Raw genomic sequence first — 22,984 nt, 5'->3', positions numbered from 1 at the left:
GTGAATCCACCTGCACAGCCTTCCAGCTGGACTGGATTTATAAAGGGAAAGAGCTGCATGGTTTATAAATCAGATGCTGTTTCTGCTCTTGGTGCTGGTAGACTTTTAGTGTGGATCCTCCACAGTGTGTGATCAATGAGGCCCCTGGCCTGCAGAGTCCAACATCTGGTTCTTCCTCCTTTGAGTGAGCAGCATGGAGCCGGAACTCCTTCAGCAGCTGTGTCACGTTGGTAAAGCCAGGTGTGGCTTCGTTCAGCAGTCTGAACCTGCGCTGAAGCTACGGGGTTTCCCTCCACGTCACTGGGGGCCGGTCGCTCCTCCACCAACCAGATCATCACTCTGAATCTGAGGAGGGTTTCCACACTCGTTACCCTCACTTTTAACTGGAATATATCAAAGTAATCACATTATTTTCCTCCGGTGGCCAGACTTTGTCTAAACAAACCTGAAAACCATTTGTAGGAGAGATCAATGACGACTGAAGGGCTCGTCTGGGAATTGAACCCGGGACCTCTCACACCCTAAGTGAGAATCATACTCCTAGACCAACGAGCCCACATACTGAAGAAGCAAAAACACTCAACTGATTGTCATGAATTAGGCAGGTGATCCAGACTCCTGACAGCCTGGACAGTCCAGTCCAGTCCAGTTATTTATAAAGCACTACTAAAAACAAAAGTGTTGACCAAAGTGCTGTACAGACACAAAAAACAATAGAAATAGACATGAAAATATTAATCAGACAACACAGACAACTTTTCAGTAAAATACAGTCTCACACTAGTTAAAAGCCAAAGAAAATAAGAGAGTCTTAAGACGGGACTTAAAAATAGGAAGAGAATCTGATTGCTTTATGTGCAGAGGTAAATCATTCCACAGTTTTGGACCAGCGGTAGAAAATGCTCGATAACCCCTACATTTGAGATTTGTATCAGGAACCGCAAGGTGAGCCTTGTTTGCTGATCTGAGATGACGTCCTGGCACATAAGGTACCAGCAGTTCAGACAAATATGGTGGGGCAAGACCATTTAAAGATTTGAAAACAAATAAAGAACTTTAAAATCGATCCGGTAGCAGACAGGAAGCCAATGAAGAGACGACAACACTGGTGATATGTGGTCGTATTTTCGTGTGCCAGTTAAAAGGCGAACTGCAGCATTTTGGACGAGCTGCAGACGCTTCAGTAAACTCTTCTCAATGCCGGCGTAAAGAGCATTACAATAGTCCAGCCGAGTTGAAACAAAAGCATGAATCAATATTTCAAAATTGTGTTTTGAGAGGAAAGATTTTACCTTAGTGATCTGTCTCAGATGGAAAAAATTTGACTTCACAACAGCACTAACCTGCTTATCAAGGTTGAGTTCATGGTCCATTTTAACACCCAGGTTGGTAACAGTGGGCTTAACAAACTGACTCAAAGGCCCCAAGTTAACTTGTTTACTGCTGGCCTTACTATGGACCAACCAGAAGAACCTCAGTTCTGCTATCAGTGAGACACAGAAAATTTTCTAACATCCAGTCCTTAGTCGTGTTAATGCAGTCCAGAAGTTGGGCAGCACTGAATGAATCTTCACACTTCAGAGGTACATAGATTTGACAGTCATCGGCATAAAGATGGAAGGACACACGAAACCTCCGTAGAACAGATCCCAGCGGAAGCAGATATAAAGAATAAAGAAGTGGCCCAAGGATTGAGCCCTGTGGCACGCCGCACGACAGAGGAGCTGAGGAGGACACAAAATCACCAATTTTGACGCAAAAACTTCTGTCTTTCAAGTAGGAGCGAAACCACTCTAAAGCGGATCCCTTAATCCCAACCAGATTTTCAAGGCGGGACAGGAGGATTTCATGATCCACTGTATCGAACGCTGCAGTCAAGTCCAATAAAACTAAAGGAACCATCTGTCCAGAGTCAGCAAACATAAAAATGTCATTAAAAACTCTCAACAGAGCTGTCTCAGTACTGTGGAGATTTTTAAAACCCGACTGAAAAACCTCTGGGATCTGTTGCTCATCTAAAAAAGCTTTCAACTGATTAAAAACACTTTTTCCAAGATTTTAGACAGAAATGGAAGTTTGGAAATCGGACGTGAGTTTGCAGGATCTTTAGGATCAAGGCCAGACTTTTTTAACAATGGCTGAACAACAGCATGTTTAAACTTTTGTTGACCACTCCATTTGCCAAGCTTCCATTAACATAATGTAAAACAAAAGTTGCAATAGAAGGAAACACTTCTTTGAACAGACGTGGAGGAGTAGGATCATTTGGGGAACCAGCAGGCTTCATTTTACAAACCACTTTTTCTAAGCAAGAGAGTGTTACTGGCTCAAACGTATGGAGCAGAGCTGAGCAAGAGGCAGAAACAGGTGAACTGACAGCTGGAGGGCTGATAAGGGCCCTTGTAGACACAATCATATTCACAAAAAAGTTCAGGAAATTCTCACAGACCTCAGGTGAGGCTTCCAGGCCATCCGACTGAGGAACGTTCAGAGCTCTGTTCACCGTATTAAAAAGAACTCGTGGTTTTTGCCTATTGGCTGTCACAATATCAGCAAAATATTTAGCTTTAGCTGCTTTTACACACTTCTGATACCTTTGCAGACATTTCTGTAAAATTTCAAGAGACACTTGCAGCCTATCTACACTCACGTCTGATGGCACGAGTGGACTCATTTAGCCAAGGCTCAGCTTCAGGTTTTGGTCGTCTCACTTTAAGAGGAGAAACACTGTCTAAAACTGACTGGCAGGTTGATTCAAAATGTTGGAAAAACGTTTGAATATCAACATCGAAAAAGAAATATCAGCAGCCAACACTGAGTTTTCAAAGGAAACAGAGAACTGAGCAGCAGTGGCAGAGTTAATGATGCGACAGTGTCGTGCAGGAACACAAGATTTAACCATGTCATGTGGACCGGGAACATCAAAAACAATTGGACAATGGTCTGAAAATACAGGGTCACAGACTTCAACATTACACACTGAAATGCCATGGGATAGCATGAAGTCCAGCGTGTGTCCATACCGATGCATTGCTCCAGAAACAGACTGCACGAGGTTAAATGTATCAATAAGGTCCAGGAACTCTCTTGTCATAGGTTTACCTGGGCAGCATACTGCGTGAATATTAAAATCACCCAAAATCAACAAGCGGTCGAACCTTGACATAACATCAGCTAAGAAGCTGGAAAAGTCATTGATAAAGTACTTATTATATCCAGGTCGCCGGTACACAACAGCGCACAGAATGGGTGAATCAGAAGACAAAACAAAAATATTGATCTCAAAACTCCAAGGCGCAGCCAAGGCGAGCTGTGCACACTTGTAAACACTGTTAAACACAGTCGCTACGCCACCACCATGACAGTTTCTTGGTGTCGAGAAATAGCTGAAACCAGGGGGCAAAAGTTCAGAAAAAGCACTCGACTCACCAGCTCCGGTCTTACTTTCAGTAATGAAGAGAAAATCTCAATAAAATCCTTTAGGATAAATGTCTTGTTCACCAATGAGTTGGCGTTTGTTAGCGCCATCCGGATAGGAGCCGCGGTGTTAGCCTGAGTGTTAGCCCTGCTATACACCCGCTGTAGAGGCCGAAGATTACGCAGGTCCACTCCTCTCCACTGCTGACGAGGGAAGGGAGGGTGACGAGTCCTCTCATCGTCCAAACCAACCACGGGAACGAGGCAACGAGTCCTATTGGGAACATGACACGTAAAAAAAGTGCTGCGCCCGAGCAACAGATGAGCCTTTAGCATCACCAGCCTCCCGCTTCGCTTCCCCCAGCGTCTGCGGCGGGCCCTGCGTGGAGGTGGAGCCGGGACACGGCAGAGGTGAGCCGGTATCCCAGCCAGGAAAGGTGGATGAGGATTCCCCTGTCCTTCACACTTATAATCCACCAAGTATTAAGCCGTGGGTCGAAGATCCAGTAATGTTTGTCGCTCACAGACCAGCAGAGAATTGACTTTTACAGCAAAAGTTGTCAATATTGCCACAAACACAAGTAGAGATCGCAGAGACAGACGGCATGCCAACCACACTGGCGCCATCTTGGCTTAAGTTTTTCCAGTGCTCATCCAATGACCACATCCTGACTGAAGGAAATGAAAACATGAGTCATGAGGACTTGAATGATGGTCAACTTGACCTCAATCACTTCAAACAGTCCAGAAAGACAGAAACGGGCCCCAAGTGAGCCCAATGGCATGCTGGGAGAGCTGAAGAAGCCGCAGTTCTGGGGACAGAGTTCCATCAGGAGGCCAGTTCACCTTCAAGCAGCCACGTCTCTGTCAGGAACATCACATCCTCCTCATGGCAGTCAGAGAAGTCACAGGGGAAGATCGTCTCAATGTCAACAGAGCCTGTGAGGAGAAGCCCCTGACTGCAGCCGGCAGAACGGGGCGCGCCTCAACGTGGGCGGAGTTAAACGTTTAACTCCGCCCACGTTGAGCTTGACTCGTTTATTGTCGCCGTCTGGTTTGTCTGGTGGCGGAGACTATGTAGCACATTCACAAACGTCAATACAGCTTCTAAATGCTGGACTACAAACCATTTAATGATTGTACATTAAGCTGAACTGTATCTTTATTCTTCTTATTAATGAAAGAACACTTTTGTATGTATCACCTAGCATCTTATGTGATTTACTGTCATGATTCATTTTATATCAGCATTACTATTTATATCAGGATCAGGTCTGGAGCCAAAAAATAGTTCTTTGGGAAAACATTTTTCTTGTATCAAATAATAATAATAATAATAATAATATAATAAAATAATAATAATAATAAGCATTGGTTTTTATAGCGCTTTTCAGGACACTCAAAGACACTTTACATTGCATTATTCATTCGCACCATACTGGGTGGTGCTTACTGCTTACAGTGCTAGTTTTGGGAATGAGAATGTAGGGCTGATTCCATCATTTTTTTCCTCAGAATTCAGTGATTCCATCATTTTATTCCCTGTGCTTGGTCTAAAACAGTAATTGTTACTGGCTACAATTTTTCCTCTTGATATCTTTTAGTGTGTCTTACAGTCAGAAAGTTGCAAAATAAAATGACTTTAGTTTTTTGTCATGTTTGTGATCTGCTTTTTTTCTACAAAATTAAACAACTGAACGAACGTCCTCCGAGACTGGTGATTCCATAATTTGTGCCAGGAGTTGTAATACTATAGCGACACAACTTTTTATTTGGGTTCAACGCTCCCCTAACTCAAACCCTGTCAAACTAGAGCCAGCTGGACTGAAACAGTGAGTGGAATTTGTGACATACAGCATACGTAGATGTAGCGTGGCACAATGCTCCACTACACATTGAATTTTAATGTCTTTTATTTTGATGCTGTAAAGAGCAAAAATGAAGTATTTTAACACCACAGTTCACATTCACTGACATCCGTGTTCCCGTTCTCGGGGTGTAATCACACGAGAGTATCCCTACCCATGAACACACCATGTAGCGAACGCGCCCTCTACTGGTCAGAGTTAGATACTGCCCCACAAAACAACAGTTCTCAGTCCACACTCATGGCTTTAAATGCCACATAAACAGATTTGGATTTTTTTGTACACTGGATCATATCAGCTACATTAAGGAGATCAGAGACAGCAGGAATGTCTATGCCATTGATACCTGAACATGCCATGGTTATTACTGGCTGATAACACAGATTTCCTAAACTTTGCACTAATGACTTTCTTAAAGTGTCACTAATCCACTCAAGGATATAAGACTGAACTGACAGTCTACGTTACATGTCTTTCCTCATATCAAAGAGGGCTCTTAGTTTGGCCTTCATTCTACATAACAAACAAAAACATAATCTCTGATCTCTGTATAGGGACTTCCGTATATGATTATGCCAGACATAATATATCAGAGTCTGTACAACGCACGAACCATGTACATTTGTAGAGGTCAGATGTAATGAATTAAGCTTCAGCCCCGTTGAACACATTATTCTTTTTTCTTAAAAGCACAAAACACCTTCATGTTTCTCTTGTCAATAATTTCTTGACAGAATGTCTCGTAGTCTTCCTGCAGACTGAAGACAAAAAGGAACGGTTCTCTGACATCAGCGGTCTCCTCTTCTTCCTGGCCATCACAGACACACAGGGGTTCCACTGCCCTCACGCGTTCCTCCTTGGCCATGGTGACAACTTGGGGAAGTGAAATTTTTCCCTTGAAACAGACCTGCCAACCTTGGTGAAATTTTTGAGTACCACTTGCCGGGGAACAGTTGTCAACGGGGGGGGGGGGGGGGGGGGGGGGGGGGGGCAGTTTTAAGTTCTCATGTGGTTCTTTAATTTGTTTATTGGCAAAGATTTAACAGATGTTTTTCTGATACACATTACATTGCGGCTGACCGTGCACGTTGTCCCCAGAAAAGAGCTTCAAAATGCTGCTACATGTCCTTTAACTGAGCATTTTTTGCTGTGTGTGTGCGCATGCGTGCGCGTATGTTCCATTACTAAAACCTTTATAAAGCCGTGAATACGGTGTTTCAAATTTACTGGTGTCCTTGTTAACTGGTGACTGACTTCCTTTAGCATTTCCTGCTGCTGCTGCTAAGTAGCCGCAGATGTTGAAATCAGACTCATAAAAGGTCTGACACGACTTTTTGTCTGGTTTTTAACATCTATCAGCAACAAGGGACGTGAAAGAAACCCAGTCGCCAGTTAAAAGGGACTCAGTTATTCCAAAACACCGGCTCTGCTCCGGTTTCACGACACTCCTCCTCCGCTAGTTAGCTGCTGCGTTCAGGTGACTGGAACTGCTGCGGAAAAGTGAAACTCGGTCGTTAACACGAAAGCAGCGGAGACAGCTGGACTCAGGAGGAACTCAAAAGACACGTGAAGGAAGCGAGGACAGTTTGCACAAAGGAACGGCTCTCAGACAGCTGTGAACCGGCTCTCGTCGTTCACTTGAAAGAGCCGTTCAAACGAACGACTCGTTCATTGAACGTCGCAGCACTACGAGGGAAGCACATGTGTTTCCTCCCGGTTCCATAGCTGCGGGGCACCAGACTAATTTACCGGTATTTTTTTTCAGCACGACAAATACAATGTGTTCCGTGAATGTGTGACAACACACCGAAATGCGCTGCTGCATTGTGTTGTCAGACATGAGAACGTCCACGGTCCGCATTTATAACAGCGCTCACAGACGTCTGCAGCTTTTTGCGTAGTTTAATGAGGCGGAGCGTACCAGCGTATTTTGATGTCAAATTGCGTACCTGCTACGCAAAATGCGTACAGGTTGGCAGGTCTGTTGAAAGTTCTGGTCCCACACCACCGGGCTGCCATCAATGCATCATTGACCAAACGATTCTCCTAAACAAAAATAAAGAAAACAGTTATTTAAGTAAAGGCTCGGAGATTGCAGAAAACACTGAAATGAGACTACCCATCTCAGGCAATATACCCCGTCTCCTGTTCCCTGGTCCTGGCAGGTTCTCAGTCTCATCTAAAAAGGAAACAGATTGTGGTGTCCACAGGCACAATGACAATGTAAGATTTAAGTGGTTGATTTTAAGTACACTGTTTTGATGATTAACAGAGAAATAATGACTGCTCTGTGACATCGAACCTCAAAAGCCTTGATGGATATGTGTGAGACAGTGCTGGCTGGAACAATACCTGATGCGTCAGTGGCAGATTCCGAAAGCCTCAACTTTTTCAGGGGGACTTCAGCCACATCCTGAAATCAGTGGCAGGATCAGTCTTCAAGCAATAGTTTCATTATATACTACTTTATCACATGACCTCTCACCTGTAGTTTTTTCAGCTCTCGTTGCCTTTTTCTTTGCTGCAATCTCTCTTCTTCAGATCTTGGTGATTTAATGACAACACACATTCACAATGAAAACATTCATGCAGGTCAGATAACAGTGAACACAGTAAAACGTGATCTAAAAGAATCTGGTTTAAAAGTGTGATACTGAAGGGGCTTACGGCATGGGGAAGTTCTGCAGGAGAACAAGACACCACCATCTTCGAATTTGCAGCATGTTTTCCTGTGAAGAAGGAAATGCAGAAGATTAAAATATGTTTTGAAAAATAATACCTTCATCGCTACAGTCAAGCATAACGTGTCACAATTTGCATATACCTCACTGAAATCGCAACTGGCCCCCATTACAATGTACAGAGCGTACTGTAATTCAAGAGATACTGGTTAATATAATATCATGCATATTCTGTGAGGACACAATTTTTCAATACAAAGAGTGTTTTAAATGCAAAAAAACACTTTAGATATCATCGATATAACATACTGAGTAGTTCTTACCATCAAAACAAACACGCCACAGTTGTTGGAGCATCCTTGCAGTGTTAGGCCCTTGGGTGTGAAAGTAGTATTTTAATAAAAGAATGGCAAGAAAATAGCAAATGTTAGCAAATGCAATGTAGTAACATCTCACCTGAACATCATTCACACCAAGCTGTCTCCAAGGGCCAGGAGACAGGCTGTGAGCAATGTGCCTGGTCAAAGAGTAAGTGGAAGTAAATAAAAGTACAATAAACCATTTTAAAGCAAAACTTGGAACAAAGTTGAAAGTGAATAAGGAAGAGGCTGGAACTTCAAATCAAACACTTTTGTAATGGGCTTAAACAGAACTGGCCCACTCAAACAAAATGTATGGTTCTGTTTCCATCTGCGTAGAATAATGTAACAATTACGTCTATCCCTTGCAACACTCCCTTTTGTTGTTTGTTTGTGTTTGGAACATCTCAATGCAGGGGAAAATGAAATTCAAATAAAAACAGAACCATTTAATAAACAAACAAAGGACAAGTGGTTTAAAACAGAACTACCACTGTCCAGGCAAGATCTTGGAAGGTGCCCTAAAAACCTGAAAAGATGGACTCTACTCTGATCTCTCCAGCTGCTGCCACAGAGGGGATCTAGGAAGAAAATCTCCCGAGCCTGTGGCCTCAGTATCTGTTAAATGTGTTCAAATATAACCAGACACATAAAGTTATGGAACGTTACAGAAACACTTACAAAGCTGCCATGCATTTAATAAACCAAAAAATTTAAACCAGCAATGAGCAACTTTGTTGTGCAAGGTAATAATAGAGGAAGATAGAAATGTATTTACACAGAGTATCCAGTGTCCAGGTACAAATACTGGAAGCAGAACCCACTGTAGACTGGCTGCATTGTCCTGTAAAAAGATATCAATAACTGATTATGAAATGCTCAAACTTCACTACAAAAGCAAAACTTTTCAACAAATTACCGGCAGGTGATCCATGGGGTTTGTGGATGATGGTGGAAACCATGTGGCAATGACATGGCTGTTTGCAGCAAACACGTGCTCTATTCTCTGTAACAGAGATAGATCATTGAACTATACTATCCAACCCATCTGAATTAAGTTTTTCACCATAGCTACTCTACCTTCCCAATGACATGAAGACAAGAGTTCAGGATCTAGTAGAAAACAAACACAAATTAAAATAATAACAAAAAATACAGAAATCATATCAGCACAACACATTCTCTATGCCTACCATCCCGTCAAAGTCTCGACTCAAACCAAGACTCCAAAAGTCAGAGCGAGTCAGGATGATGTTGTTCACCATTGCAAGGTACTCAGTGGGACTGTTGGTCTCATCCAAGGCATCTGACAGCTAGTGGAAGAAAACAAAGTCTTGACACATGTTTTTGGTTATATTAATACCATTCAGAGATATTTACAGTGGCACAATGGTTGACATTACCAGGTGTTCCTGGATGTCGTTGAGTTCCTGTCCCCAGCATGCTCTGTGTGCTGACAAGTTATGGAGACTAGTGAAGTGCCCATGAGGTCTCTGCTGACTGCCATCAATTACTAGTGGGAGAAAAAAAACATCAGAATAAAAATCAAGTGTGAAACGTCACATTTCTACTTTCACACACACACACACACACACACACACACACACACACACACACACAAGCAGGGACTCACACTCTTGACATTCTTCTTGGTCTTTGCTGTTGTCAGATGACCCCGTTGGCATTCCAGCTGATGGGGAATGAGCAAAAAGAAAAGATAATGTTACATACATTGTATAAAGTTGCATAAAGTGGATGAGGACAATAAATGTGCATAAATATTCATTAACATACCTAAGACTAGCCTTCCATGGCTGTCACATTGCATTTCAACATCTGAAGGAACAATCTTGCTATACTGTTCTCGGACTCTTTTGTTCTTTGCCATGTTATAATGATGAAGTATATTTCTTTGGAGAAATATGTGTGTGGATGGGGTTGTCATATTTAAAAAGTAATTGTTCTTTCTCATCCCAGAAAAAAGCTGCTCCACACATGGCTGTTATAAGACCAGCAGGCTCAGGCACAAGCTCCAGCTTTCTCAGAACCTCCCTCTGGTCTTTGCTGTTGCCTTGGTGGAACACATCGTTTAAAGCAAAATGCTGCGAGGACCCAGTGAGAGGGTGACCATTTCATCAGCGGGCATCTTAGAATTTTTCAGCCATGGCAAGTTGACATGAACCGTGCTCTCTGAGGCATGCTTTATGTTGTCTGGGGTGGGATCCAGTAACCTTCCTTGAAAAGGGGCAAAGATTCCTGGCTGCCTGCGGTTCGCATGCAGCGCCAGCCCTCTGGCATAATCATACACTGAAACATTGGGAAAGTCTTTCCACGATAACAAGAGATCCACAAAGTCACGTGGACTCTCTGCTCTGAGGTTGAACTTCACTGAATACACAACCCCACATGGACAGGTGATTACAGCCCAACCACCTGGAAACAGAAAAACAGTGGTCAAGGGCAACTTATTTGTATCACCCACTTTTACAGTTTGATTCAAATGCATATTATGAGACTCTAGTATGAGTAATAACTGACATTAGGAACATGTATGGCTAATTTACATAAATACATACTGATTGATGATGAACACATTACTTCACTTACCAGAGGCAGCCCACACTTTCTCAAACACCTTGTTGTAGGTGACTCTTTTGACATTTTTTCTGAAAGTCGCATGACAAGATCCACTTTGGAGCCTTTGTCATCCACACCACAGTTTTTACAGAGTGCCCTGATGTCCTCTACCTGTTGCAACATGCATTTGAGTCGATATTGTGAATAAAGCATAGACATATTTTTTGTTTGCAAAAAAAGTGGATTTTGCATATTTTATCAACTAATTCACCTCAAGTTCACAAGTCATCTGTGAGCCGCTCTCATTAATAATGTCATCATCATCATCCCCATTGTTTGGCGTGTTTGGAGCTTGCATTTTTTTCAATATCAGTGTTTAAAACTGAATTGATCTTCGTGTGTGTGGGGCAATCCATGGGGCCCAGTGATGATGGAATGGGGGGACACAACAAAAGGGTTTCTTTCGACCACCTTTGTGAAAAAATTATGAAGAGTATTAGCTATATATTAGCACAAGACTAAACACATTAATACTATTACTTTCAGTGCAACTGCTCTAACCTGTCTTTTCAAATTACTTACATGGAATTAAACCACGACTAATCATTTCCATGGCCACAGCATCCCAGAAATTTGCTATATCACATGGCCATCAAAATCATCAGGCAGGCTTGGATCTCACTCACTGTTAAAAGAACAGTTTATTTTTTTCCCATTTCAATCACTAATAAAATATCGGAGCATTTAGAGCCGACAGATATAGATTATATTGGATTCAGCTTTGTTATTGCACATGTCACAATACAGAGCAACAAAATGCATTATAGTCACTTCCGAGGGGGCTGGGGGCATGTGTGTGAGAGGGTAAGGGGTGGCGGGAGGAAGAGTTCTATTGGGAAAAACCTGTTCCTGAACCTGGTGGTTTTAGTCCACGATGCTATACATTTTAGTTGTATAGGCATATGTTATGAACAGTTTGATTCGAGGGTTTTACAACCCATCCTAAACATCCTCTGCCTTTAGACCTTTAGCAAAAACTCCAAGAAAACACAGTAAACCTCAGGGTGAGCAACAGAGAAGATCCCTCTCCTAGGATGGGCAGACGTGCAATAGATGAGTACAGACAAGAAAACAGTTGACCACACAGAAGAGGGAGAGGAGATGTTATACAAACAATGAAGCTAAAATACCTATGTGACATAACAGCTTATCGAACTCACCTGGCAAATTGAAAACACCTTTCTTGTGAAGATCCATCACAACAACCGCTGGGCTATAGCCACATGACACACAATTGTAACTGTAGTCATGGTTTGTAAGGGCCTCAAAATGAAGGTAGGCTTGGAGAATCCTCTCCTTGCTCGGAAAGGACACGTTCTCTGTTGTTTCAATTATTTCTATCACTTTGCTGATAGTTGTATGCGTCTGGAAAGTGATGAGAACAGGAGTATTCTAATGTTAGATGATTTCAAAATGTAAGTTGCTTTGTTAGAATTGCATCTTCAATAGCCTTAGGAAATACAATTAAATATTTTATCTTGTCAAAACTTTTTTTTGTGTTACTGTGAGTTGAACTGTGGTGTCACTCAAAAGGATGGAAAGAAGTTAAAATAACATCACATTACATACAAAATCAATTCACTGGACTTTTCAGTGAGCAGAATGCATTTCTGAATGATACGATCTCACCTGTAATGCATCCCTAACCATCAGGCACAAATGCAGAGACAAGATTATGTGGTCGTCAAAGTTGTGGATACCATCCTCCCACTCCTGGTATCTGTAGATCATGCCACAGTTCAGGCATGACTTCCTGTACGTTGATATTCCTAAAAACACAGTCCAAACAAAGGTTATGGCTGTGGCTGGAATGTCCTTTGCAATAAGTAGAATTATTCTTTTTGTTTGTCATGTACATATAAATTATGCAACACAGTAAATGATAAGAGCATAGAAGGACCCGTGACAGTACCAACCTTCAACTACACCCGTGCTTGTCAGGATCTTGGCTTTTGATGTTATCAGTTGTTCACACATTGTGTACTCACATTCTACACATGTTGTTTCTTTAGGGATAAGGTGCTTTGGAAAGCTGTCCTTTGCTCTTCCCTCTCTTGACTGCTCCATGAGAGCTTGGGGCAGATCTGCAGGGAGCTTTTTATTTGTGAGGAGGTAATTAAGCATCCTTGCAACACTTCTGTCATCTGGTGGATAACTGTCCTCCACACTGTCCTCACTTGCATTTTGATCTGTGGTGGCCTGGGTTGGATTGTGTGTCTCTTCCTCTGTGCTCTTCACCTTTGGAATAGCTCCCTCTTTGTGACAAAGAGATGCCATTGTAGCAACAGCTTTGTGAATGCAAGAGTGTCTTGCTTTAGAGCAGGGACCAATGCCAGTGTTCTGTTTGTGTCGTAAGACACAATCACTCTTCCCAACCTATGTACTAGGTTATGTTTGGTTCATGAACAGAGATATGAAATTTGGAAGGTGGACCCCCCACATTCAGATGCACAGACAGGGGCACACCCTCTGCAACAGCACTTTGCTGAGATCGCAAGAGAATGGCTTTACGCTCCTCACCAAAACCATTCTTGTCCAACATTGTTTTCAACAAGCTGTTTTCTCAAGCTGTAGGTGCACGTTTTGATGTCAGCACGTGGGCAATACAATAAAGACAGTATTATGGGGCACTCATATGGCAAATCCCGCTTCTTCGTGCAAGTCACTGTTCAGACGGCACTGGTGACCTCACACATGACCTTGTGGGTTGGTCCCCAAGTATTCTAATGACATGTATGGGTGTTGCTGGACCACAAAAGATTTTTTCAACTGCAAACACACTTATTTTGACATCAACACATTGAGAGGCCAAAATCTGTCTTCGACACTGTCTCAAAGTGGTGGGTATGCTTTTTCCTTTTGCAGTGTGTTTTGAAGTTTTTCTTGCTCAAATCATGCTGCAGTGAGGACAAGTGACTTTCTTGTGTTTTTCCATATATTGTGTGACTTGATGCTTTTAGGGGTATCCGGATGCTGTGCAGAGGCCACAGGGAGCTGAGTGGGGGCCGCAGGGATCTGAGTGGGGGCCGCAGGAAGCTGTGAAGAGGCTGCAGGGATCTGCGTGGGGGCCGCAGGGATCTGAGTGGGGGCCGCAGGAAGCTGTGAAGAGGCCGCAGTGATCTGCGTGGGGGCCGCAGGGATCTGCGTGGGGGGGCCGCAGGGATCTGAGTGGGGGCCGCAGGGATCTGAGTGGGGGCCGCAGGAAGCTGTGAAGAGGCCGCAGGGATCTGTGCGGATGCCACAGGGAGCTGTACAGGAGGCATTGCGAGGGTCTTTGTTTGTTCTTTAGGGGCTGCATCATGCTTCTCCTCTTGGTGTAGTTCTATGTGTCTTATAAACTGTCCTCTATTAATAATTGTTGCAGCACAATAGCAGCAATGAAAATGTGCTGCTGTCCGACAACTTAAGCCACACTTAATAATTATGAATTCTGAAAGAGAGGAAAGAAGTAAATAACATTTGTACTTGTACCAATATATTGCTCATCTAAATATGTGTCATAAGTAAGTACCTCTGTGTTTTACTGAAGAGTGGCCTTTCATATGGTTCTGCACCATATGCTTAGCTGCCTCATATTTGCAGAAAGGACAGTGGAAATGTTCACTGCTGCTGCATTTTGTTGGGGTTGGTGTATCCGTAAGTATGGTAATGTGTCTCTACAAATCAGAGGGGAAAATAGACTTAAAAAAGGCACAATACTGAGGAATTCACAAGACAAAAAGATCTGAAACGATTTTTTCACCTCAACAACAAATGTTGATTCATGTCATGTCATGGATGCTAACAGATGTCTGGACAGGACCAGAACGGTTCACCGTATGGTAACATGACAGTTGGAGCCGGATTGGCATTTTAGTCCAGACTGGCCCAATACAACTGATCAGACACAACATTTAAATGTATATCTATATCAACAGCCATGATTTGACATGATTTGTCTTCCAGATCACGATTTATTCCACAAACAAAAGCAGTAAGTTCTATTTCATGTCTAACGCATATTTCATTAATTATACATGGTCGTTCCATTTGATTACTGTGAATATTTGGACTTAGTGTAATGCTAAAAGGAATGGCTAGGTTTCATGTTTTGTATACGGTAACTTTTCAAATAGGCTTGCTACTTAGCAAGTGACAAAATCAGGACATCACGACAAAATAATATGTCTGACGATAATGCAACTGCAGATAAATAATATCACTTCCTTCCTTGTCTGTTACAAAATCGCAAAACCGCAACTGTTAAAGCACGTTAAAACAACACGTTTTTAAACAAAATATATATGTGCTTACCTCCATTTTCCAAATTTCTTTCTGCTTCTTCTTCTTCTTCTTCAGTGAGATTTCCGGCAGTGTAGACGCTATTTGCGTATTACTGCCCCCCATAGTTCAGAACAGGATAGCACTCCTTAGGAATTCTGTCATATCCTCTGATAGAGGCCAGTGGCGCCACCAGACCGGCGACAATAAACGAGTGAGGCTCAACGTGGGCGTCCCTCAACATGGGCGGAGTTAAACGTTTAACTCCGCCCACGTTGAGGCACGCCCCGTTCTGCGGGCTGCAGCCAGGGGTACTTGGCTCGCAGGTGTTTCGGATTAACTGGTATCCGTGTTAACTGGTGCCCCACTTCCTGTAGCGTCTCTGCTGCTGCTAAAAGCAGATGTTAAAAACCGACAGGAATCAATCCGGAGCTCCTGGAAAACTCACTTTAACCGCACTGAACACAAAGTTTAAAGAGTTGGACCTTTACTGAGTCTGGATCCTTGTTGGACCAGCACGTGTCAGACCAGGACTGGCATCAACTGCAGCTGCAGCTTCTTCTTCTACTGACTTCCGGCAGGCTGGACGCTGGATCAGCGGAATGCTGCCCCACCTGGTCACTGTTCATACTGAGAGGTTGGGGGAAGAAGAAACTTTACAACTGCCTGATCTAATGGCGAGTTCAGCCCAGACAGAAATCCTCTTTAAAGAAAATGAATGAAGCCGAGGCCTGAAAGCTCTTTAAAGTCCCGCTCCAGTCCTCTTTGGAGCTGTTTTAAAGTGTCCTCAGGAGTCTTTACATTGTGATGAGGAAGTTTTAGCCAACATCACTAAACCTGTGTCATTTTTCCAGGCCTCTGTATCTGCAGAGCTCCACAGATCATTAACTATTGCTGCTGGGTGAAGACCGGCTGTGGTGGACTGTCCCCCAGTGTCCAGACTGAAGGCTGTGGGTGGACTGTCCCCCAGTGTCCAGACTGAAGGCTGTGGGTGGACTGTCCCCCAGTGTCCAGGACTGAAGGTGTTATGCTGTTTCTTCCCCACTAACACCAACTAGCGCACAGTGTCACGGCTCTGTCTGGAGGATCAGGACTTGGCCCACTAACAGTTTTAAATTCTAATAATATCAACATGAAGGACTCCTCTTCCACCCAGTGTGGTCCCAGAGAATCACAAACATCTGTAACATCTGTAAAAATCCTTCTGGAGCTGCACAGAGATGATTAGATGATGAAGTAACTGATGCTGCTCCTCAAAGTCACTTCCTCAAACAGTGTTTCCAGGAGTTGCCCTGTTTTACATGATTTTAAAAATGAAGTATTCTGGATCATCTGCTGCCACTGCTCCACATGTCAGCAACGCCCTCTTGTGGCCATCTTCATTTTGACAGCAGTAAAATTGGAGCTTATGAAATGCAGTTTTCTAAAAGTTTGACAGGAGATTGATGTCAATTCAATGATTTTTATTGACTTACAGAAATTGCTGTACTAAAGTAGGTTAACCTAACATCTGGAGTCCTGTAGCTTTGAAAGAAAGAAAGAGAAGTTTACCACAAACAACAAGTGACTCTAACAAGTGGTTTACTGCTGAAGCCCAATGTTCAAAACTGCCATCATGTCAACAAATTAGCTTAATCATTGTCTTTTTCTTACATTGGTGTTTGACCCTAACTGAAGACAGATCATGATACAGATATTATTCATGTTTATGGCTGATTGTCTGCAGTATGTCTCCATATGTCCATTGTGTAATGTTGCTCCACCTACTCCAAGTCGGTACTCTGTATGATGGAAAGCGACCGGGGCCAAGGCCGAACAAAGAGAACCGAGTGGAGGAAGACTGAGAAGGAACCAGTGGAAAAGGACTGATAGAGCTGTCCATGGTGTTGAAGTGTCAACTTGTGTGAATCATTCTGGACATGCCACTTTTTGTTCAATGTAAAAGCTGAGAAATATTTTTTCCATGACAGTGCTTCTCGTACATCAGCTTATTAAACTTATGGCAGAAACCTGAAACATTTCTGATCAAAAAGTCAGTCAGTCAGACAAGGCTCCACTTTCTCAGCCATGGAGGACAGGAAAGCTGTCCAGGAAAACTCATAAGTTAGTGATATACAGACACAAAAGGTCCTCTTTCAGGCCTGGGTAGCTCAGATGGTAGAGCATCAGACTTTTAATCTGAGGGTCCAGGGTTCAAGTCCCTGTCCAGGTGCTGTAAGGGCAGATCCTTAATTGGGTCTGAATCCTCATTGCAGAGGGTCACAGTACTTCAGGTATGTGTTGCTGGAAGTCATGTCCTGGTGCAATGCTGTGCATCATCTTGATGTTGTCAAGTTTGAGAACTCTCTGAGGTTCACCTCTCCCAGCATGCCGTTGGGCTCACTTAGGGCTCATTTATGTCCAAGAGGACTTTTTGAAGTGGTTGAGGTCAAACTGACCATCATTCAAGTCATTAATGACTGATGTTTTCATTTCCTTCAGTCAGGATGTGGTCAGGAGTTTTGATCACCTGACTGATTCATGACAATCAGTTGAGTCCTTCTGCTCTGTGGACATGTCGGCTCGTTGGTCTAGGAGTATGATTCTCACTTAGGGTGTGAGAGGTCCCGGGTTCGATTCCCGGACGAGCCCTTCGAGTTTCGATTACACTCTCCAACTAAGTTTTCAGCTTTGCTCATCAACCAGGATCCCTTTGAGTTAAACTCCAGAAGCTTCTCTGACTTTGTGTTGGAGGTTTGTCTGATCTCATGTTCATGACCAGCAGCAGCATTTCCACTGTCAACAAGGAGACGGAGCCTGAGAGCTCTCAAAAAGTTCCACCTTGGAGCAGTTTCTAAAAAGTAGTGCTTTCAGTGTCTCCAGCACTGTTGTGGTGTAAACAGACACCAAAACACAGTGAGAGTTGAGTGTTTCCTCTTGAAGCCTCTGCAGTGTAAACGGCCTTATTTTCAGGCAGCAGACCAAAACAGTGTTGTCAGACAGAAGAGCTGGAGGACATGGTTCCTGGAGAGAAGCAGAGCTGAGTCCTCCAGTGGTTTCATTTGGGATGTGAGGTAGGGCTGGGCGGTATGGCAAAAATTTCATATCACGTTTTTTTTTTAATTCACACCGGTTTCACAGTATTTGACGGTATTTTTTTTTCGTCCAAGAGTGTTGTTACACACATTTTCTTCTAATAATAAAATGATTACTGCAGTTGATTGGCTTCAAATAGCCCATTTTACTGTCATAAGGGCTGTATCATGTTTTTTTTTTAATGTCCAGATTGCGTGATTGCGATTGTTATCTCGACCTGCCACTTGTTTTTTTTCTTTTTTCTCATGTGCAGTCCCCTTAGCGAGCGCATCTTGAATGGACGTCTGACTGCTACTTGCAGATTGAGCTGTGGATGTGGAGGGTGTGGATCTAGTTTATGACATTCCTGGTACTCTGCAACGTGTTTTCGGCTGAGGTGGTGAAGCTAATTGCTAGCGTTAGCACCGCCGGCTAACACTTCTGCTCGACAGCATTTGTAAAAGACAGTTGTTTGATCCACGTCCGACCTTTTAAAGTCAAAAAACTTCCAAACCACAGACGTGGCTCCTCTTTTTGGTGTTAGTTCCTCTGGGTAAACAGCGTGTGCTTCACTTTGAGAGCTCTCGCCGGTGTGCAGCAGTGAAATGGGTCCCACCTGAAACACTTCACTGTCGCGCACGTTCCGGACGTTGTTTGGGCTGTTCACCGGTATTGTGGTATATGAAAAATTCAGATCATAACGAAAATAAAAACCGGTATTCGGTACAAACCGGTATACCGCCCAGGACTAATGTGAGGGACTCAGCAGCGCAGCGGCCCAGCAGGAGTCATGGCTGTGTGACGAAAACACCTGACCTGGACCAGTGATGGATCCACTTCCATCAATACTGACCTCCAGCAACCAGCCACACTCCACAGTCCAGACTGTCCTGCTGAGAGAGGAACAGGCTTCTCAGGAGTTTTCCTCCTGGACTCACTGAGCTGATTCACTTCAGTCAGAATCAGCAGAACAGGTGGAGGAAACAGGGGATGTAGCTCAGTGGTAGAGTGCCTGCTTTGCATGGAGGAGGTCCTGGGTTGAATCCCCAGCATCTCCAAGCTTTATGTCAAGCACTAATATCATCAAGCTCATGAATAGAGGCTGAGTGTCTCTTTGTGGCTGTGAGATAAAATCCACCTCTCAACATCCCGGAGGATCCTTCCAGCAAGATAAACCCTAGAACTGCTTTGGAAATCTTTCTGTTGTTGGCATAAAGAATTTCTGAGAAATCACCAAGTGTCATGATGTGGTTTATTAAAGGATTCTCTCAGAGAGTGGAAGAGCAGGCGAGAAAGCTGACACTCACAGATACTCTCTGTGTCTCTTCCTCCCAGTCGGGGTTCAGACCAGATACTGATACAAAGCCCTGATAACAGATGGAGTCAGCCAGTCCAAGTTAAACAAAACAAAAACACTTAACAACATCTGAAAAAACCTTCAGATGACTCCTGTGAAAAGCCACAAGGCCCTCCACAGTGTGTGATCAACGAGGCCCCTGGCCTGCAGAGTCCAACATCTGGTTCTTCCTCCTTTGAGTGAGCAGCATGGAGACGGAGCTCCTTCAGCAGCTGTGTCACGTTGGTAAAGCCAGGTGTGGCTTCGTTCAGCAGTCTGAACCTGTGCTGACGCTACGGGGTTTCCCTCCACGTCACTGGGGGGCGGTCGCTCCTCCACCAACCAGATCATCACTCTGGATCTGAGGAGGGTTTCCACACTCTTTACTCTCACTTTTAACTGGAATATATCAAACTAATCACATTATCTTTATCCTCTGGTGGACAGGTGTCTTCTGGATGAAACCTGAAAACCATTAGAAGGAGAGATCGAAGACAATTGAAGGGCTTGTCCGGGAATTGAACCTCTCACACCCTAAGTGAGAATCATACTCCTAGACCAACGAGCCACCACGTAGCTTGTCATCATAAATGAGGCAGGTGATGAAGCCTCCTGACAGCCTGGACAGTCTTCAGGTCGCTGTCTGAGTGTGTTTCCTCAGCTGGTCCTCGCTGAGCGTCCTCAGGTCCTCCTTTGTCCTCTCTCTGTCTCGTCCAATCAGGAGGGAGGCTTTCCTTCAGCTTTTCTCTCATTGTGCTCAGCTCTGTCAAACATCTGGTCCGTGGGCCAAACCAGGGACTCCAGAGGCTCCAGTCCGGCCGGTGAGATGACTGTGCAGAGAGTTGAGTCATTGTTCCATTTTCAGCTGCAGCAGGATTGAAAGAGACGTTTCACTGGACGCTGCTCCAGGATACAAAGTTTAAAACTGACATGATGTTGAAGCTGAATTGATTTTGAAGATATTACATTTTCATGCAGCTCTTCTATTTATTCACACTAAAACATTTGGATTTGTGGATGTTTGTTCATCATTCTGTTGTCATTTCTCTGCTCTGACCTCCTCCAGTTTCTCTCTCAACTAAAATCACTTTGACAGCTGATTAAACTCTACAAACACATTTATTAATGCATCCCACTTTTTTCACCATTTTTCTGGAGAATTCACATGTTGATTTTGTGGTTATAAAGTACCTGTGTTGCTGTTAGTCAGTGACTTTGATCCAGAATTGTTTCTGTGGTAAAACTGTATATATCAGGTTACGTTGTGTTTCTTCATTTTGAGAAAAAATCTCCATATATGAATATTGGGGCATGTGACTCAGACCTACTGTGTGGAAGCAGTAGTGGGAGAGAGGAAATAGTTTAACACGCCTGTCATACGGTCACAGGCATGCGCCAACTGCGGTGGCAGCAAGTCCGAGCGGCGCGAGTGTTTTTTGTGTTTTTGGTTGTTGTTCTGTTTTGGAATGTGCTGGTACAAGTACTCGAGGGATGAGCTCCTTGAGCTGAGGCGCACATCGAGGGGAATCAAGCATCCGATCCCGCACAAGATCAAGAAGCCCTTCCGAGGATGCTGAGCCGGCGCTAAGCTAAAAGCTAAAAGGTGGAGGTACAAGCCCTTTGTGCCATCTATTATAATGGGTAACGTAAACTCTATGCCCAACAAGCGCGACGAGCTGGAAGCCCTGATGAAGTGCGGGAGTGCTTACCGGGAAGCTTCGTTATATCTGCTCACGGAGACCTGGATGAATGAGACCCTGCCGGACTCCGCTGTTAGCATCCCCGGCTTCACACTCGTTCGAGCGGACAGAGCGGCGGAATCCTGCGGGAAAGCGAGGGGTGGTGGACTTGCCGCGCTGGTCAACAACAAGTGGTGCCATCCCGGTCACATCACGGTGAAAGATAAAATCTGTACCCGTGATGTTGAGCTCCTGGCGGTCGGATTAAGATCATATTATCTCCCGATGGAGATTCACCTGGTCGCCGCCATTATTGTTTACATCCCGCCGCGTGCGGACGCGACGTCAGCATGTGACGTCATCCAGGAGGCGGTGTCCAGGATCCAGTCCTCACATCCAGAGGCGCTCATCATTATTTCAGAGAACTTCAACCATGTTGATGTGAGCCCTCATTTAGGCGGCTTCACTCAATATGTGCAGTGTCCAACCAGACATAACAACACTCTGGACCTGTGTTATGTGAATGTAAGATCTGCTTACTCTGCCGTGTCTCTGCCTCCCCTTGGAAAGTCCGACTACAATCTCATACACCTCAGACCATCATACAAACCATCTGTGATGAGACTGCCTACGGTCAGGAGGTCTTTTAGGCAGTGGACCCCTGAGACAACAGCCAGGCTGAGGGACTGTTTTGAATCCACAGATTGGAATCTGCTTGTGGGTTCAGACTTGGACAATGACATCGATGAGAGTGTGGTCTGTGTCACAGACTACATAAATTTCTGCACGGATGTAGTAGTGCCCCTGAGAACCGTGCGCTGCTTCCCAAACAACAAGCCGTGGATCAGAAGTGACACAAACATCTGCTGAACTGTAAAAGGAGGCTTTTAAGTCTGGTGACCGGCAGAGAATGAGGACTGCTCAACATAACCTGAGGAGGGCCATGAGACGGGCCAGGAGGGAGTACAAAGCAGGGCTCGAGAGGAAGCTGCAGGATAAGAGCTCCCGAGAGGTCTGGAAGGGCATGAGAACCATTACTGGTTTCAAGGAGAAGGGATGTGTAGCTCCTGGTGATGTGGACATGGCGGACGAGTTCAACCGTTTTTACAACCAGTTTGACTCTGTACAAACGCACGCACACACTAACGGATGCCCACCCGGCGGCCACTCCACCTCGGCTGCTGTGACCTGCTCCTCTTCTCCACCTGGGAGCGGCTCCACCTCTGCTGCTGTGACCTGCTCCTCCTCACCACCCAGCGGCTGCTCCACCTCTGCTGCTGTGACCTGCTCCTCCTCACCACCCAGCGGCTGCTCCACCTCTGCTGACGCGCCGGCCTTCACTGTGGAGGAGGTACGTGTGGAGCTGAGGAGGCTCCATGGACGGAAAGCTGCAGGGCCTGATGGGATATCACCACGGCTGCTGAAGGAGTGTGCGTCAGAGCTGGCTGTGCCTCTCCAAACCATCTTCAATCGGAGTCTTCAGACTGGACGTGTCCCTGCGTTGTGGAAGACCTCATGCCTTGTCCCAGTGCCCAAGGTGGCAAGGCCTGCAGGGATGAAGGACTACAGACCAGTGGCCCTAACATCCGTGGTAATGAAGACTTTTGAGAGGCTGCTGCTCCGGCTGCTCAAACCTCAAGTGGAGGGGGGGCTGGACCCCCTTCAGTTCGCCTATCAGGACAGCATGGGAGTG

At 44.5% G+C, this 22,984-nt stretch overlaps 1 protein-coding gene, 3 long non-coding RNA genes and 3 other non-coding genes across 7 annotated transcripts in view; 3 read left to right on the top strand and 4 right to left on the bottom strand.

The window, feature by feature from the left end:
* Window positions 1-22,984, bottom strand: part of LOC115384139 (NACHT, LRR and PYD domains-containing protein 3-like) — a gene marked incomplete at its 5' end in the record, with an annotated part of 256,996 nt that overhangs the window by 117,625 nt on the left and 116,387 nt on the right. The gene's annotated exons all lie outside the window — the stretch shown is intronic.
* Window positions 1-22,984, bottom strand: part of LOC115384154 (uncharacterized) — a 176,263-nt gene that overhangs the window by 103,213 nt on the left and 50,066 nt on the right. The window lies entirely within an intron of this gene.
* LOC115384191 (uncharacterized) lies at window positions 7,953-8,537 on the bottom strand. The gene is made up of 4 exons (XR_003930856.1): window positions 8,423-8,537; window positions 8,290-8,340; window positions 8,110-8,154; window positions 7,953-8,014 (listed from the first exon to the last, which is right to left on the bottom strand). It is a non-coding gene; the product is annotated as an uncharacterized LOC115384191 (long non-coding RNA).
* On the bottom strand, window positions 9,729-10,257 carry LOC115384189 (uncharacterized). The gene is made up of 3 exons (XR_003930854.1): window positions 10,120-10,257; window positions 9,959-10,015; window positions 9,729-9,838 (listed from the first exon to the last, which is right to left on the bottom strand). It is a non-coding gene; the product is annotated as an uncharacterized LOC115384189 (long non-coding RNA).
* trnak-uuu (transfer RNA lysine (anticodon UUU)) lies at window positions 17,362-17,434 on the top strand. Its single transcript has one exon. It is a non-coding gene; the product is annotated as a tRNA-Lys (tRNA).
* On the top strand, window positions 17,782-17,853 carry trnap-agg (transfer RNA proline (anticodon AGG)). The gene has a single exon. It is a non-coding gene; the product is annotated as a tRNA-Pro (tRNA).
* On the top strand, window positions 19,263-19,334 carry trnaa-ugc (transfer RNA alanine (anticodon UGC)). Its single transcript has one exon. It is a non-coding gene; the product is annotated as a tRNA-Ala (tRNA).

This window comes from Salarias fasciatus (genome assembly GCF_902148845.1).
Source record: "Salarias fasciatus chromosome 23 unlocalized genomic scaffold, fSalaFa1.1 super_scaffold_20, whole genome shotgun sequence".
NCBI lineage: Eukaryota > Metazoa > Chordata > Actinopteri > Blenniiformes > Blenniidae > Salarias > Salarias fasciatus.
This window is presented reverse-complemented; position numbering and strand designations above follow the sequence as displayed.